We start from the raw sequence: 10,902 nt of genomic DNA on the forward strand, positions 1-10,902 counted from the left end.
CTATGGAAGGTTATGTACTTTATAGGAAAGACTTTCCTTAGCATAAGAAGGACAATAACAAGAAGAATAGAGAAGAAGCCCATTTCACCGAAGAAATAGGGGAAAATGAAAGAAGAAAATACAAGGAAGGAGAAGCATTAGAGGCAAGAGCTCGTAACATCACCATAGGGAAATATGAAGGACCGCTGAAAAAAATATATGGTAGTCAATATAGCTCTTGGTGACCTCATTAAAAGATCAAAGGAAAAAGTCATCCAAAACAAGTCTCATCATATGCCAGTCAAAAGGGAAACATCTGCTGAACAAGAATATGCGAGATCATCAATATTCTCTTATGGAATCCTCATCGGAGGATTCACAGATCTAGAATGGAAGCAAGTGTTTCACCAGGAACTCCAAGTTATGGAATTCATGGGATTATGGTATGATGACATGAGAAATGAAGTAGATCAAGGGGTTGAAGATCATTTCAATCAAGGAAGCTGTTGGAAGAAGCCTAGATGACCTAAAGGTAAAATATAGTATGTATGCTTATATTTAATATTATAAAGTCATGTCATATGGTTGCAGGTAACATTGATCGCTACTTATATCTTGAGAAGTATGATCAAGGGAAAAGGATCTCCTCCTCTGAAAGGATGCAGGAAGGCATAAGTCACACTAGATGAAATCAACATAATATGTCCTCATATGAAGTATGAGGTGGTTGACTACAATTAAGGAGCTCTGATTTGAAGCTCCTAGGAATGGAATGGATAAGAGGAAGAGATCATGAAATATGAAACCATCATAAAGGAGATGAAAATCCAAAAGACTAAGAAGATTTGACTAGGAAATCCCCTGAAAAGATATGAAGACTTTGATGAGAGTTTAAAAAAAATGGAGACCCTTGACAATGGATATCTTTGGGAGATGTGTCAACATGTATGCAGAATGTTAATACCTACAAGAATATTTAATGATGAAGAGCCATCTTGTAAGGTACTATTTGATAAGGTTATGTTTTGATTTCTTGAATAATATTTGGATGAGTTCATGTAGGGCTACAGGAACAAGAGTTGTACACACAAGTAAAACTAACATTCATGTGGTGAATGGAAATTCCTGAAAGAAGCATGATGAGAAAGAAGTAGACATATGAAGAAGGTTCTAGATATGTACCAAGAAGGCCACTTTCCATGAAGAAAGGAATGACATGACGAACCAAGGAGGAAAGTGATCGATGGCTAATGCCCTACAAGGAAGAAGCTCAACTGAATTTCATGACATCAAGGAAATAAATTGATCAAGCAATTGAAGGACCCACGAAGAAAAAGATACTGAAAAAAAGGGGAGCCCCTAGTTAAGTGGGAGCTCTGCCAAGCTCCTAATTAAGAGGGAGATTGGGAAAGTCCCTGAACAGAGGGAGCTTGGGTACATTCCTTTACAAGAATGGGCATATCTTCCCTATTTTAGAGGGAGAGATAGACACAACATTCTTTTCTTCACTTGGGAATAAATAATGGAGGATTGAGTAATCATCTGGCATCTGATACTCTTTGAGTATGTGTAGGGCATCCAAGAGAAGAGTAGGCAAGAGGACTAATATTCTTTGAGGGTTGGGAACACAAGATAAGAATAGTCCTAGAAGGTCATAATCAGTGAACACCCAGGTGGGTATGTATCTTGAAAGACAATAATGAAGGTGTCTATAGTCATTGGCATCGCCAACATTGTGCTCTGATCTGATGATAGATAGAGCTGTCAGTTAAGGCCTTGTTGTGGAAACAACGTTGGTTACTATGATGCTATACAGATGGATTACTAATCCGATTCTTCTTATGAGAAATTATTCAGATTGAGAATGACCAAGTACCATTATGAATACCTCCCTATTTAAGGGGGAGTGTTGAAGAAAGTGTAACTAGGTTCGGTCTTCATAAAGACATGTAATTATGACTGATGTAAATGATGTAATAAAGAGACAAAATTTATTATTGTAAACTTGCTTCATGGGTTTCATGAGCAAGTGATTTTATAATAATAGGATTTGTCATTTAGAGTCTAGAATTAATGTCATGTATGAACAGGTCTTCTTGAGCCTATGTTTAATGTATACAAGTCTATAGAAATGTCTAGAATCCCTCCAAAGACAAGAAAAATCCCTCTTGAAGAAGTCAACCTCCAAAGAATAACAAAGGAAGTATTTTTAGCTCACGTATGGAGACATTCCCATTCAACATGACATGTCAGCTCAAGTGTAGAGGCAAACCACTATTTATTGTTGGGTTGTGTTATATTCTTTCCATGACTAACCTGTGTAGTGAACTGGGGGGTTAGAGGGGGGGCAGAGTCTCCCCTTTGTTGCGTCAATTTCACAGCGGGGGGGTCACAGTGGGGGCGGCAGCCCCCCTTGTCCAGGGAGTTTGAGGGGGGCGGGTAGTCCCCCTCTAAGGGGTCTGGGGCAGCGCCCCGGGAAATTTTTTTTGGACCCTATATTAGGTTGGGCAAACCTACCTATGGTTTTCGGTCCATGGTTTTGGACGCAATGGTTTTTGGTCCATGGTATTGGATGCTTCGACATGTATAAATATGTATTGTAACATTGAAAGGAACATAATGAAAAATCAAGCTGGTATTCCTGGTTTTGGGATCTAGGGGAAAATCTCTATGTATATGTGTTTTATGTGTTATGCTCTCGCATTGTTTATTTTCTATGTTTTAGAATTCGTTTGCAGGTAATTTCTGTACAGGGTTAAAACCTACATTTGGTATCAGAGCTGTTTTGGCTTCAAGGGGACGCCTTTGTTACTGAGGGGTTTCGCTCGGGCCTGTGGTAGACCCTGTTCAGTGGGAGATCTGCGAGATCGATTCTGGCAGTAAAAGAAGATGGCAAGCAGTGGAAAGATAGAGATCGAGAAATTTAATGGTTAGAGTTTTGAGTTGTGGAAACTGAAGATGGAGGATTTGTTGGTGGATAAAGATCAATGGATCGTGGTAGATCTGGGTACTAAACCAATGGGAGTGTCTGATGAAGAATGGAAGAAGTTGGATCGAAAGGAAAAGAGCACAATATGATTGTGTGTCTCAGATTTAGTATTGCTGAATGTATCAGGGGAAGCTACGACGAAGGCTTTGTGGGACAAGTTAGGGACTTTGTACCAATCTAAGTCTCTGGTGAATAAAATGTTCCTGCGGAAAAATCTGTATAACCTGAGGATGAAATATGGAGACTCGATGACAAAACATTTGAATGCATTTAATACTGTGGTAAGTCAGTTAGCATCTGTTGATATTAAAATTTTGGATGAAGATAAGTGCATCAGTTTGTTGTGTTCTCTATTAGATTCGTGGGATAGTCTGGTTATTGCAATAGGTAGCAATGCGACTTCTTTGCAATTTGATGAAATAGTTTCATCCTTGCTAATGGAGGAGATGAGATGAAAAAATATGGACAGCCAGAATGGTGATGCCTTGTCTGTACGAGGACGGTGCCAGAACATAAAAAAAAATAAGTCATCGAGTGGGAGATCTAAATCTAGAGGGAGATCTAAATCTCCAGGAAAACCTGTAAAGGTGGTGTGCTGGAAATGCGGAAAGGAAGGGCACTACAAAAGGGACTGTAAATATAAAGCTCCTGAAAAAGGAAAGGGATCTGATGATGCTCCTTCTACAGAGGTGAAAACCACCTCAGATGAATGTGGGGATGTGTACTTGGCTTCTTCAAGTACACATGTAGATCATGAGGCATGGTGGATTGACTTAGGTGCATCGTTTCACTTCACTCCCCATAGAGAGTGGTTCTGCGAGTATGAAAAATACGATGGTGGTGATGTATTCCTGGGGGATGACAGGAAGGCTAGAATCATTGGTCGCGGAAAAGTAAAGTTGAAGTTGCAAGGTGGAAGGGTTACAACACTTTTGGGTGTTCTGCATATTCCTTCATTAGCCAGAAATCTGATTTCTATAAGCAAGTTGGATGATGCAGGTGTAAAAACAATGTTCGAGAAAGATACCTGCAAGATGGTTCGGGGGGCACTGGTATTGATGCGGGGAGTTCGGACTGGAACTCTGTACAAGCAGCAAAGTAGCACTGTTGTTGATGGGTGCAACAGTTCTGTGGTTCCTGAAAGTGGAGTAGGAAATCTAGTGGTCTCTGGAGAGAAGACCATGCTGTGGCATCAAAGGCTTGGAAATATTGGAGAGAAGGGCCTTCGAATACTTCATGGTAAAGGTATGGTGGAAGGTATGAGTAATAGCTCTCTGGATTTTGATTTATGTGAAAATTGTGTATATGGGAAGCAGAATCGAGTGAGTTTCCCCTCTGGTGGTAAGAAGGTGAAACAGATATTAGAGCTTGTGCACAGTGATGTGTTTAGACCTGTGAGGTTCCATCACTGGGTAAGTCTGTGTACTATGTATCATTTATAGATGACTTCTCAAGGAATACATGGATATATTTCCTTAAGAAGAAATCTGAAGTCTTTGACAGGTTTAAAGAATTTAAGGCTCCGGTGGAAAACCAGACAGAGAAGAAGATAAAGGTATTGAGGACAGATAATGGTGGAGATTTTTGCAGTAAGGAATTTGAATAATTCTGTAAGAAGTGTGGTATAGAACGACAGAAGAATACTCCATATACATCTCAGCAAAATGGAGTTGCAGAAAGAATGAACAATATTAGGTAAACTTGACTCGGGAATCCCCCTCAGAGTTTTAACCCGGGGTATTGTTAATCCGACATCCCCCCTATCACCTAGGTATAACCCAGACTTTACCGGTGATCACCGAGGGGTACACATGCCTTACCAGGTCATATAGTAGTATGCCCATTTACATGCAATAATTTTGACTTCATTAATTTTTTTTTTTGTTTATTGCTGCTGCGATTTTGATCCATCCTCTCTCAATTTGATGTGCTCAAAAACTTCTATCAAACCGCTCCAACTGCGAGCCCGACGAGAACCTCGTAAATTCCAGCACTGGTGGCCTCACGTACCAGAAAATGAACAATTTTCGAAGCTGCATGAACAATTTTATTCTGTTGACCTTCTTTAAATAGTCGCATGAATCCCGAACAATTCGTCAGCATGTTCCAAACTGGTAAATATCGCAAATGCACTGCGATCCCTAACAGTTATGGCACTATCTTCTGCACATTCTCCTCGAGGTTCTTCTGCGTACGATTGTTCCACCATAAAAAGGCTGCATTTATCTCGTCAGGCACTATAAACCCTTGACATCAAATAATCCCTTTGAGGCCAATTTCTGGCTCTGATACCAGTCGTTAAGAAATTTACTGCATAACATAAATAATTACTAAGAGGAATATATATATATATATATATATATATATATAGATATAAGAAATAACCAGCAACAACCATAAACACATAAACACAAATGTTTATTCGGGGAAACCCCAAATCCGGGGAAAAACCCAACCTAATAAGATCTCATTAGCATTGGCCAAAACCCTGGCCAATCCGACCAAGTGAACCTTCACCGCTCACCTCCAGGTCTTGCATTACAATGAAGTCCTTCCAGCCTTTTATAAGCTCCATTACATATAATACCACGGGCAGAATACTATGGGTGCACAATACCATGTGCCCCAAAACCATCACTGTTTAATCTGGTCAACTTTGACTCTATCCCGAGTTAAGTTTATCTAACAATCCCCCCCTTAAACTTGACTTGGGGTTCCTTAACTAACTTCAACGAAACCTGCTAAGTGAGACAATCCCGCTCACTCTAGCTCTTACCCCCCTCAGAGTTTTTACCGGGGGTATTGTTAACTCGACATCCCCCCTATCACCTAGGTCTAACCCAGACTTTAACGGTTATCACCAAGGGGTACACATGCCTTATCAAGTCTTACAGTGGTATGCCCATTTACATGCAATAATTTTGACTTCATTATTTTTTTTTTTGTTTATTGCTGCTGCGATTCTGATCCATTCTCTATCAATTTGATTTGCTCAAAAACTTCTATCAAACTGCTCCAACTGAGAGCCCAACCAATTGCGAGCCCGAAAAGAACCTCGTAGATTCCAGCACCAGTGGCCTCACGTAGCAGAAAGCGAACAATTTTCGAAGCCGCATAAACAATTTCCTTCTGCTGACCTTCTTTAAATAGCTGCATGAATCCCAAACAATTCGTCAGCATGTTCTAAACCGGTAAATATCGCAAATGCTCTGCGATCCGTGGCAGTTACGGAACTATCTTCCGCACATTCTCCTCGAGGTTCTTCTGCTTACGACTGTTCCACCATTATTTTCCAGACCCAGATCAAGAGAAATATATATAAGAAAATAACTAGCAACAACCATAAACACATAAACACAAATGTTTATCCGAGAAAACCCCAAATCTGGGGAAAAACCCAACCTAATAAGATCTCATTAGCATTGACCAAAACCCTAGCCAATCTGACCAAGTGAGCCTTCACCACTCAAATCCAGGCCTTGCGTTACAATGAAGTCCTTCCACCCTTTTATAAGCTCCATTACATATAATATCACGGGTAGAATACTATGGGTGCATAATACCATGTGCCCCAAAATCATCACTGTTTAACCTGGTCAGCTTTGACTCTATCCCGAGTCAAGTTTATTTAACAAAAAAGACGTTGATGGAAAGGGCAAGAAGCATGCTCAGTGGTGCCGGGTTAGGAGAAGAATTCTAGGCAGAGGCGGTGGAGACAGCATGTTACCTGGTCAACAGATCACCTTAATCAGCGTTGGAGGATAAAACTCCATAAGAGGTATGGACTGGTAAGAAACCCTCTCTTTCACATCTGAGGGTATTTGGATGTGATGCATATGTACATGTTCCAAAGGAGAAATGAACCAAGTTGGATAGTAAATCTGAAAAGTGCATCTTTATTGGGTATAAGGATGGTTTAAAGGGTTATAAGCTTTGGAACCCAGCAATAAGGAAGGTTGTGTACAACCGAGATGTGGTGTTAAGAGAGGTGAAACATGTTATTAAACATGAAGTCCAACGAAAGGAACCTGAGAAGATAGAGTTTGAGCTAAAGGAGGAAGAATCAGACTCTACAATAGAGGAGGAATCAGAAGATGAAGAGCCACAAACTCTGGGTGTGAGAAGATCAGTTCGAGAAAGAAGGCAGCTAGAAAGGTATAGTCCATTTGCTTTCTGTTCAAATTTTGCTTTATCTATTACTGATGATGATCCCAGAACTGTGAAGGAAGCAGTAGATTCAGAGGATGGAAAACTTTGGAAAGAGGCCATGGTTGATGAAATGGCATCTTTGCACAAAAATGAGGCTTGGGATCTGGTGGAGTTGCTAGCTGGAAGGAAGCCCATTGGCAGCAAATGGGTGTTCAAGAAGAAGACAAATGCAGAAGGAAAGGTGGAGAAATACAAAGCTCAGTTGGTAGCAAAAGGTTATTCCCAGGTGCCAGGAATTGATTTTGGTGATATTTTTTCTCCTGTTGCCAAGGTAACTTCTATTAGATTACTTTTATTTGTTGCTGCTACTTTTGATTTTGAGGTAGAATAGATGGATGTGAAGACAACATTTCTTCACGGGGATCTGGAAGAGGAAATCTACATGAAGCAACCTGAAGGCTTTGTGGTGAAGGGTAAGAAAGAACTAGTATGCAAGTTAAAGAAGTCTCTGTATGGGTTAAAACAGTCACCAAGGATGTGGTATCAGAAATTTGATACATTTATACGGGGACTTGGCTTCACCAGAAGCAAAGCAGATCACTGTGTGTATTTTAAATTAATTGGTGACCATGTTATTTATTTGGTCTTGTATGTGGATGATATGTTGCTGGTTGGAAATGACAAAGAAATTATCCAGGATTTGAAGACCCAATTGTCCTCCAAATTCGACATGAAAGATCTTGGTGCTGCAAAATATATTTTGGGCATGGAAATTAAAAGAGATCGGGTAAAGAGGAAGCTATGGTTAAACCAGAGGAAGTATGTCGAGAAAATACTGCAGAGGTTTAATATGCAGGATAGTAAACTGGTGAAGGTTCCTATTCCTGTAGGTGTAAAGTTATCTGCTGAACAATGTCCCAAGACACAAGATGAGGAAGAGGATATGTCCCGTTTTCCATATACAAGTGCAGTTGGTAGCTTGATGTATGTAATGGTCTGTAATAGAATAGACATTGCACATGCAGTGGGAGTATTGAGCAGGTTTATGTCAAAACCAGGGAAGGAGCACTGGACGGCAATGAAGCGGGTTTTCAGGTATTTGCGTGGCACTAGTGATTATGGTTTGTGCTACCAAGGAAGACTAGGATTGGACAGAGTGTTGGATATCCGTGGCTTTGTTGATGCAGACTGGGCTAGAGATTTGGATCAGAGAAGATCTACAAGTGGGTATGTGTTTAACCTATTTGGAGGTGCAGTCAGTTGGATGAGTAAGAAACAATCTATAGTGGCATTATCAACTACAGAGGCAGAATACATGGCAGCCACTCATGCAAGCAAGGAAGTAGTTTGGTTGCAAAGATTGTGTTCAAATATGGGGTTACTACAGGGAGCTATAAGGATGGACTGTGACAGCCAAAGTGAAATTTTCTTGGCAAAGAACCCTGCTTATCATTCAAAGACAAAGCACATTGATGTTCAGTATCACTTTGTGAGGGACATGATAGAAGACAAAAAGGTGTTGCTGGTAAAGGTGGACACTTTGAAGAATACTGCAGATGAATTGACAAAATCTGTGAGCTCTGAGAAGTTGTCCTGGTGTAGAGAAACAATGGGCATTTCAGGGCTGGAAAAATGACTAAGCTCTCCTATGGCCCCCTGTGGAAAGAAAACAAGAAGTGGGAGATTATTGGGTTGTGTTATATTCTTTCCACAACTAACCTACGTAGTGAACTGGGGAGGCAGAGCCCCCCCTTCGTTGCGCTGATTGCGTAGCGGGGGGGGGGGGGGGGGGGGGGCGGCAACCCCCCTTGTTTGGGGGGTTTGAGGGGGGCGGGTAGGCCCCCTCTACGGGGTCCAGGGCAACGCCCCGGGAATTTTTTTTTTGGACCCTATATTAGGTTGGGCGAACCTACCTATGGTTTTCGGTCCATGGTTTTGGACGCGATGGTTTTCGGTCCATGGTATTGGATGCTTCGACATGTATAAATATGTATTGTAACATTGAAAGGAACATAATGAAATATCAAGTTGGTAGTCTCGGTTTTGGGATCCAGGGGAAAATCTCTGTGTATATGTGTTTTATGTGTTATGCTCTCGCATTATTTATTTTCTATGTTTTAGAATTCGTATGCAGGTAATTTCTTTACGGGATTAAAATATACATTTATATGCGACTAGGGTCACCACAGAAGGTAGAGAATTCAGACAATCTTCTCTGTGTTTTTCGGATGGGTACCACATAGATGAAGTCTCGACCTCCTCACAATATCAGCCTACCAATATAGGGATCACAGAAGCAGCCTTAGATACCATAGAAAAAGGCTCATACCAATCTCCTTGCAGTCTTGACATATTTGTGATGAGGAGGATATCGGTGATACCATAGTAACATACTCTATCTCGACATAAATTCTAGATGTAGTCATAATATCGGCATATATGTAATCATGGTCTCTGTATAGATACAATCATGATCTTGATGGAGACATAGTTACAAGGTCATGATCTCGGTGAATCTAGGTGCAACTCTCATATATATACATACATATCTTAGTATATAAATATTGTTGTTATGGTGAAGATCTCGGTGAGGGTGCAACAGTAATGATCTCGGTGGTGCAGTAGTGATGGCCTCAGTGTTGTAGTAGTGATGATGATCTCAGCAATGACAAAGAAGAGGATTGGTGTCTTGGTCTTGGAGTGGCTAAATAGTTCAAGGGTAATGGTTTTGGTATTTGTCAATTTGAATCTCTATAATAAGAACTTGTGTGGTTTTCCTCTCAAAGAGTGAGAGGTTTTGGCCCTGGCAGAAAGCCAACATCTTGTGTTCTTGTCTCTTTTGTTTTGATAACTATTTGATGAAGTAAGAAAATACACTCTAAAAATAACAAGAGAATATTGTGCTAAGAAGAAAAACTAAAATGTACCTCACAAATAGTTATCATCGTGAGAAGAATCATATTAATCTAATTGCCCTAGATTCTTCAATAGGGAGCCTTACTCATAGAGGGGCCAAATCCAATCGCTCCTTTGCCACATTGCATAGGGGTGTTCAAAAATGGAAAATCATCGATGCCTTAGCTATATGCCGAGACCTTTGCGAGACCTTCCTAGCGTCTTCTACCTTCTTGAAATCCAATTGAATCCAACCCTTTGTGAGCATTCCCACTGATGAATCCTTTACCACTATCTGTCTAACCTCCTTTTCCACCCACTCCAAGACACTATCCTTCTTCAGATGGTGACCCCTTGGCTTCCCTACCAAGGTGAGATCTGTGAGTTTTTGAGTTTCTTGAACACTCACATCCTTTCTTAGGAGCAGTAGGGTTGGAGAGCTTGAGGCCATCACACAGTTCGATTGTTTCCTCTTCCCCCCTTTATTACAACCCATAGAAATAGGCTCCTTCTTTTTCCCTGTACCCTGACCTTATCCAATGCTAATGGGTACTGTCGTCTGAGCCTCCCCTGAGACTAAGCGCCAAACCCCATTCAAAAGGCAATTTTTCAATTGATGAGTATCGCTTCCTTATGGAATACCTCTGACAAGCTCTTCCGCTAACACCAAATCCTGACTGATTCCCACTCCTTTTGTAGCTACCACCACCAGATACTACTAATTGAGGAGAGGTGGGATAACAACTTATTGCTGACCCTACAAATTGAGTGGGCCCCTTACTATGCCTACTTGACCTGAAACCTCTCTTGCAAAAGTGTCTACTAACCTCAAGTTGTTTAGACGTCTGATCAAAGTTAGCACAATAATCCTAGAATCAACAACAAAGTTC

The sequence above is a fragment of the Pinus tabuliformis genome, chromosome Q (assembly GCF_031772625.1).
Source record: "Pinus tabuliformis cultivar Carrire ecotype Pingquan chromosome Q, CPIR1, whole genome shotgun sequence".
Classification (NCBI taxonomy): domain Eukaryota; kingdom Viridiplantae; phylum Streptophyta; class Pinopsida; order Pinales; family Pinaceae; genus Pinus; species Pinus tabuliformis.